The 7,716-nt window shown below is 34.2% G+C and overlaps 1 long non-coding RNA gene across 1 annotated transcript in view; it reads right to left on the reverse strand.

Moving 5' to 3' along the window:
• LOC140001995 (uncharacterized) overlaps positions 1-1,370 on the reverse strand; it is a 52,760-nt gene extending 51,390 nt beyond the window's left edge. Inside the window, exon 1 of the long non-coding RNA XR_011807834.1 lies at positions 1,285-1,370. This is a non-coding gene — a long non-coding RNA (uncharacterized lncRNA). The remainder of the gene's footprint in view (positions 1-1,284) is intronic.
• Positions 1,371-7,716: the final 6,346 nt, after the last annotated feature.

Consider the following 7,716-nt stretch of genomic DNA (forward strand, 5'->3'; position numbering starts at 1 on the left):
CTTTGTTAGAGTTAATAGTTTAGACAATTACAGAAGTTTTCACACTTGCTCTTTAATTTGACAGATAATTTAGGGGACCAAGAAAATGTGTCACTTGTGAAGCCTATCAAGAAAATGGTTTTTACGCTCCACTTTACTATTCTATGCTCTGCTAATTGAACTGCAGAATGAGAATAAAAACATCTTTGCAATACCAAAATCTTTGGCAAGATACAGCAGTTCTATCTGGCCATTTAAGGCTTTTTGCAGAAATACGAGACTCTTGGAGACAGAGCAATGTTATCCTATCATAAGCACTTCGCTGATTTAAATTTTTGGCTCCATCGGTAAAACTGGTTATTCAAAGCTTAATACATTCAGGTTTAGAAGATTCAAGAGATGATTCAATATCTGATAAATGAAAATATATTAAGACCTTTACTAAAGAGCTGTAATTTCACAGCTTCATTTGAAAGAGAATAGAATTTTGGCAACTGCTAACACAAGAAAAACTCCTTTACTGTAGAATATAAGCTGTATACTTAACTAACATTTAAGAACCACAATTGTAGCCTTCCTGTGTTTTACGTAGTTTAATCTCAGCAATTGATTCCTAATTGGACCCTGACAGACTGTAAACATGTCATTTCCTGCCTCTTAGAAGGTATACTTAATATAACTGACTACAAGATAAGTGTGAGGATTGACTATATATGTATTAATATTTAATGCAGAGTTTAGTAACACTTTATCATCTGTAGATATAAGACAGTCATTAATGATTGAGACACAGAATGTTACCTAGTCCTTGACGGTTACCAGGTGAGTAAATGTATTAAGAAGCATTTACAGGTAACAGAAATGTATTCTTTACAGATTTTTATAAGTAGGATATGTTTCAGATGATAGACACAACCTCTACAGAAGATGCAGAAAATGCAGAACTGGCATTATAACACTGATGTTCTAATTGCAATAAGCACAGTCTTGCACCATTTAAGATAAGGACACTTTTTGCAGAATAATATAGAAGGTACTTTAATTTCTTTCTAAGAATCCAAGTGGAGATGCAACATTGTACACCCAGGAAGGCCATTACACCATGCACTGTGAATGCCAGTAATTGAATGAAATGGAACTGTTCTATTTCACAGCCAAACCAATTTGTCTTTGCTCAGGTTGCTCCCGCCTTCTCACAGTCAAGTTTATTTTGCTGAAATCTCATTGGAACTTAGGCAAATTTAATTCTATCACCAACCATTTTCTTTTAGAAATCTTTATGAACACAACACCAGATGTATTTACCTTCTCACAATATTCATTCAGTTCCCTCAGTCTTTCCTGGTGGTCTCTGGAGAGCTGGACAGGCAAAGTATGCTTCTGTAAATGCTATTTTTTAAGGAAGCAAGAAAATATATAATTTGGGGTTGCACAACATTTCTATGTGTTATGTGTATATTTTGCCTGGCAAAAGGGTGAATTACATTAGCAAGACCATTTGGGGGAAAAAAAAAGAAAGCTGTCCTATGGGGAAGTGCCGTCAGAGCTCTGCCCTCTAAAAACAATCTTATTGTAAGCTTTGGTGCCATGCATCTGCCTGTCCAAGCTGCATGGCATGGTACTGTGGAAGACCTGACGGTCCAGAACTGTATTCAGTTTGAGATTGCGCACCGAGGGCAAACCATGGAGATAAGATTTTTTTTCCCCTCTTTTTCTTTAGTTCTTGTCATATGAAGTAATTCATATGACATATAGGCTACTTAGCATCAAGATGTTAAGAAGTACAGCTCCTCTTTTACTTATAATATGAAACTGCTGCATCCTGGATACAAACGTGTGACATTATCTGGATTATTTTTGTAAATTGCATTTGCTATTAGACAGATGAAACTGGGAAGAATAAAAGCATTGCATTTAAATCTCAGACATGGGCTGAGTAGCTAACAGCATTTATTTTAGTTTATTGTAAACAAACTTGAGATTGGGATTTGAATGTCAACTCCGTATGGATCACAATGATAGAAGTTATATAGTAAAAATAGCACTTTTGTTTTACACAAACTGCAACAAGTGGGTGCACATCTATGTATCCTTTAAATCTATTTAGCCACAAAGACTAGCAGTGACAGTTGTCTTTTTGGTAAAAATAAACAAATATCTATATCTAATGAAATGGGTGGACAATTACTGTAGCAAATTCGATCATTTCTAAAATTAAAAAAAAAATAAATAAATCCTGGATAATCAAAAACTGCTATGCTGGGCTGCAGCAGAAAAAGTTCCTGAGACATTTTATCCTCTGTACCTAATGTACGCAGCCTGAAGCTAATTCCATTCACTGTGACTTGCAGAAGAAAAACAACAGTGAATGTCACTTAACTGTAATTAATATCTAGAACTAGTTAAGCTCTTAACACTGTTTTTCTTCTCATATATACAAAATTAATCTCAATTTTCTAGAGAAAGCAGGACTATATGAATTAGGTTTTCTGAAATGTCAGCAGACAGTAGCAAGTTGAAGTTGAAAAATGTTTTATATAGGGGAAACCAGCAATATTATTATTGTTGTTGTTATGTTTCATTAACATAATCCATACTTGGAATTTAGCTTAATTCATGCAGTTGAAAGATTGTTGTTGTTGTTGTTTGTTTGTTTTTCATTTCTGCAATGCATTTAAAGTTTTTTTGTTGTTTTGTTTTGTTGTCGTTCTTTTTTTTCCTTCATGATCATAGAAAAACAGCTCATGTTATAGTGAAAAACAATGAAAAAAGACTATTGGAAGGGAAGCAGAGGAAAAAAATCATTGAATTTGGCCAATTTTAAACCTCGCTGGCATCCTGCACATTTAGAATAGCTTCCCATTTACTGTATAGTCCGTGATGCTGAAAATAAATGCAATTGCAAACCAAGATCTTATTTACCACAGCCTATGCAACTGCAGATATAACCCTTACAGTAACTGCTCACATAGTATGGCTTACAGCTGTCAGAAGATATCAACAGTAGTATAAACTGAGAGCTAATGAAACTGCATGATCTTGATAGCAGAGGCTGTCATCAGTCAGCTGTGATTCCTTCATATTTGTAGCTCATGCTTGCATAAGAATCCAGGTGGTACCTGCTGTATCTCCTGGGTGTTCCTACAGAGCCCACGGGAAAGGGGTGGTGCTCTCTGCAGGAAAATATGCTCTAATGTTTTACAGGAAAGCTGATGTTCAAGGGGCACATTCTTTTCATGATGCTCCCAGTGCATCACACACATAATCTATAGAATATAAAAATTGTTGAAATGGTGAGAACAAACTTAGTAGGAAAGCCCTACTCCCCAGTTTTTTATTCATCAATTGATTGAAATAAGTAGCTCCACATACACACCCTTAAATTAGACTAGTTGTCATCCTTTTGTTAGAAGGTATAACAGTTTCTCTTTCATGCAAAATCTTTAAATCCTAAGTTTCACTAAATCTGTTCTCTAGTTTTTGAAACCTATGTGTGATGCAGAATGTGATTGTGACTATATAAGATAAAATGGCTGATGTTAATGTTCTTTTTATGATAACATATTGTGGAAAAAAATTTCTGCGCTGGAGGGAAGAGCAAAACTACCAGCAGGATTTTCCCATCTAAAATTACATAAATCAGTAGAGCATATGTAGTATTCCCAAAAAGTACTGGCAATTGTGTTTCCAGGAACTGTATTGCTTAGAGCACAAGACTTCAGGTTCTATATTTTAATCCACCTTTCCATAAAGATGGATTATTTTTTTTTTAATTCCTTACTATAACCAGAGTTAAACAAACAGATAAGCAATTAACAAAAAGTATATGATTGAGGGGAAAATGCCAGTAGCATTTTATCTGTAAACAGTTTATTACTTGATAGTACCATCACTAATATAGCATCTTTTTCAAAATATTGTTTGGAATGGGCAAAATATTCTACAGACAAGTTTAACTGCTTAATTTGTTTATTCATAGGAAGCAAAACAAAACAACAAAAGAAGGGGAGGGGGCAAAATGAAATAGTGATCTTTGCCACCAAGACATCTAGTAAAAGCCAGGTTGATCAAGCAAGTGATGTTCCATTCTATAATGGTTTTCAGACAAACTTTGAAAGAAAGAAGTTCCTTGGATGGAGACCTCAAACTGGGAGCATATTTCTCAGTTTCTGATAGGGCATGTTTAAAACCACCACAGAAAACAATTCCTCAGGGAATTCCTCAGTCCTCAATCACAATGATGCTTGAGGAAGGAAGTCTTGATCAATCTTCTCTTCTAAGTGAAATGCCCCTTACTTCTTAATAACAAATCATAACATAAATACTTGACTGGACATATGTTAAAATAAATAAACAAACACCAAAAATGCAGTGGCAGAAAACATCAAAGGACCTGTAACTAGGCTCTGGTTCTATACAACATTATTCTTCAACAAGAAGGACACTGGAATTAGTAGCAAATATGACTTCAGTCTTCACTAGTGCAGAGCCAGTGGGCAATATGTCCTAAAGAGGAACAGCCTGCAAAATCAAAATTCTCCAAAACAATCACTCAGCCCCACTGTTTCAGGAAAAGGAATGATTTAGTCCAGTTTTTCTTAACTACAAGCACTAAGTATATCAGAATGTTTGAAAATGAAATAATCTTTGCAGGCTGATGATAGCACTGAATATTTCCATATCTACTTGTCTGAGGATCTGTCACAAGGTCCAGAACCTTAAAATTTGTGCTGAGGACAAGTATGAACAATTTTCTGTAGAGTTAGTTAGGACGCTGAGATACTGAAGTCTCAGCATGGGTGAAAGCCATGTGTAAAAAAAAATTGCCTACATGATTGTTGTTTCAGTGCATGCCTTCAGAATCAAGGTATGCACTGGCTATACTGAGTATAGTCAGGGCTTTATTTACTTTGTCAGCTGCTATGTAAAGAATTTTTTATGAGGAATCACAACTTTGCCTACTGCTTCTCATTAGCATAAGCTCATGCTCCATCCAAGATTTACTAGTTGCACCCTTGGTTTTATACTGTTCATTTCAATCCTGCTTCTCTCCAGTTCTTAAGATACTCCCATACGGTGTTCTGGCCCTCCTGTAAGCCTCTGTAATTCAGATTCAGATTGTAATGCATATTCAGATTGTAATTCATAAGAAAATATTGTTCACATTTTCAAATTGATAAATACTATCAAAAGTTCCAGTATGTTGAATAGGCTGTCCTACATGACATATACACACTCCATATACATTCATTTTTCAGGTCAAATTAGTGATGTATAAATGAAATTTATCATTCTCTCTCCAAAATAAGCAGAATGGGTACTTGAGAAATATTTGACATTTTTTTCTTATTTAACTGTCTGTATGTTATTGCAGAGGTGATCTTGAGTGACAGTTTTAAACTTTACCCCATTCTTTCTCTTAAAATAAGTATGTTTTTCTTTGCTTTGTTAAATGAACAAAAGCTGCAAATACTATGTTCAAAAAAAAAAATGAGGGGTAGCATTGCTTAGATATTCATTAATTGTTCTATGTCATTCATCACTCTTTCTTTCTGAATGTCATCCACTATTTAGACATATGGGATACAACTTAGGAAACTAAGCTTTTGGAACTGGATTATTTTATGAAGGTCTTCTTCCAACTTCTAGTTACTACTTTCTGTAGATCTGTCCTTCCTATCATGATTAATGCCCCACCAAACTTAATTTATGCCATCATGTCTTCTTTGAGGCATGTCTGACTTCGGTAAATTCCCTTGATAAATTTGCTGGAAAATCTTTATCCTTCATCCATTCTCAATACTTTATCTTTTTTCAAACTTTTCTTTATTCTACGTGATAGTTATCATGTGAAATCCATTGATTCTCACTGTAATCAGGAGGAAAGATGATGAAATAGCATGGTTTAATTTTAAAGAACTACTTTTCTCATTTCCAAACACATATTCACAATAAAATTAAATGATAAGTCAGTCTCATCCAAGAAGAGAAAGAATTTCAATGTTACCACAGTCTCTGTGTGTTTGCTATTCTTTAATATTTTATTGACATGAAAAGAACTAAATACTGTAATGGTTCCCTCGTTTTAAATAGTAATTTTCTGGAGGAAATAAATTAATTAACATCACCGACTACGTTTATAAAATTTAATAGAACAGTATGGATACCATAACTGGCATTACAGTTTTATTCATGCACTGGTTCTTACTTATCACAACTTCAGGGGTTATTGAAGAGAATAGCTGGAATCAGTGTAACAGTGTGCTGCAAAGTGGTATGAACCAAGATTAGTGAAATTGATAATTGGGTCTTTGTTTTCTTCTCCTTTGGGTTTTTGAGTAGTGACAGAAAGGCCCCTACCTCTGGGAAGGGACTGAGCTGTTGAAGAATGGCTATGAGCAGACAGAACTGAAGATAACAGCCATATTCTCTAGCAAGGTTGCTCCTCCAGTGACTTCTTTTCTTTTGTACTTCCATCAGACAAAATTGGCAGAAATGCATCATTAGACAGACAGGTAGAAGGTTTTGCCATTTCTCATACTCTCTTTTTACAAATACACTGAATATATAAAGCATACATTGATTTAACCCTTTCCTAATCTCCTGAGGAGTATTGCAGACAACATATTGCAATCTATCTCTTTTTTCTAGTAATATATTAAAATGGCAGTACCAATAGCCATAGCTGAGGATCTGGAGCCAACACCACAGTTCAGTCTCTCATAGTGATTTAAGCATGGGTCAGACCCCAGTCTGACCCAGAGGTTTTTAGCCTCTTTCTTATTTACAGTCATTTTCTTCATGAATCTCTGAATGAGACAGGAGACCAGGGAGGTTAGATAAACAAAATATTAAAGCATTTATTTTCTAATGCAGCCAAAAATTTGAGTGGAAATGTTTGCTGTCCTTTATTCTGCCAGATTCCTGGCTATTACAGAAAAAAAATAATAAAGTGACTACCTAAAAAGAAAATCATAAGACAAACATGTCTGTTGAAATTTTAAGTGTATTTTATGCACTCATTTTATGTAAATATTTAATTCAATTCTACTTTATTCTTTCAGAGCAGAAGCTGAATAAAATACAAAAAAAAAAAAAAGCCTCAGTTTTTAAAGAGTTAAAGGCAAATGAATTCTTTGTGCTATTGCTTGTAACAGGAACCAAATATGAGTTGCCTGAGACCAATGTTTCTGAAAAAAAAACAGTCAACCATGGTTACAAAACAGGAAAATTATTTCTGCTTGTCTAATTCTGATTTTGAATGGCACTATTACTTTCAAGTTACAGAAAACAAACCTGCATACTTTGTTTCTACTGTTCAATGGTCTGAAGGCACAAATTACCTTCCCTGCATATGTAATGGAAGATTTTATGGCTTTTCTTTTGACTGCAAAGTATAGAGATGAATTTGAGACACTTCTATTATAATGATATTGACGTAAAACATGTATTATTTGCCAAGTTAAAAACACATTCACATTAAAAATATTTTGGCTCTCCCAAATGAAAATTTGAAAGCTCCAAGGAGAATCCAAAATTTAAATTAGAATTCTCCAAGAAAATGGAACTAAATACATATTTTATGTTTCATTATTAAAATTGCATATCTGCTTTAAGGCAATTAATTTATAGTATGAAGCATTTCATGAAGATTTAAACAGAAAGGATAGACTAGCATTTAATCTTGTTTCAAAAAGCAGAACATAAAAAAACAACAACAACAACAAAAAACATTAA

Source organism: Anas platyrhynchos, chromosome 3 (assembly GCF_047663525.1).
Source record: "Anas platyrhynchos isolate ZD024472 breed Pekin duck chromosome 3, IASCAAS_PekinDuck_T2T, whole genome shotgun sequence".
NCBI classification, from domain to species: Eukaryota; Metazoa; Chordata; class Aves; order Anseriformes; family Anatidae; genus Anas; species Anas platyrhynchos.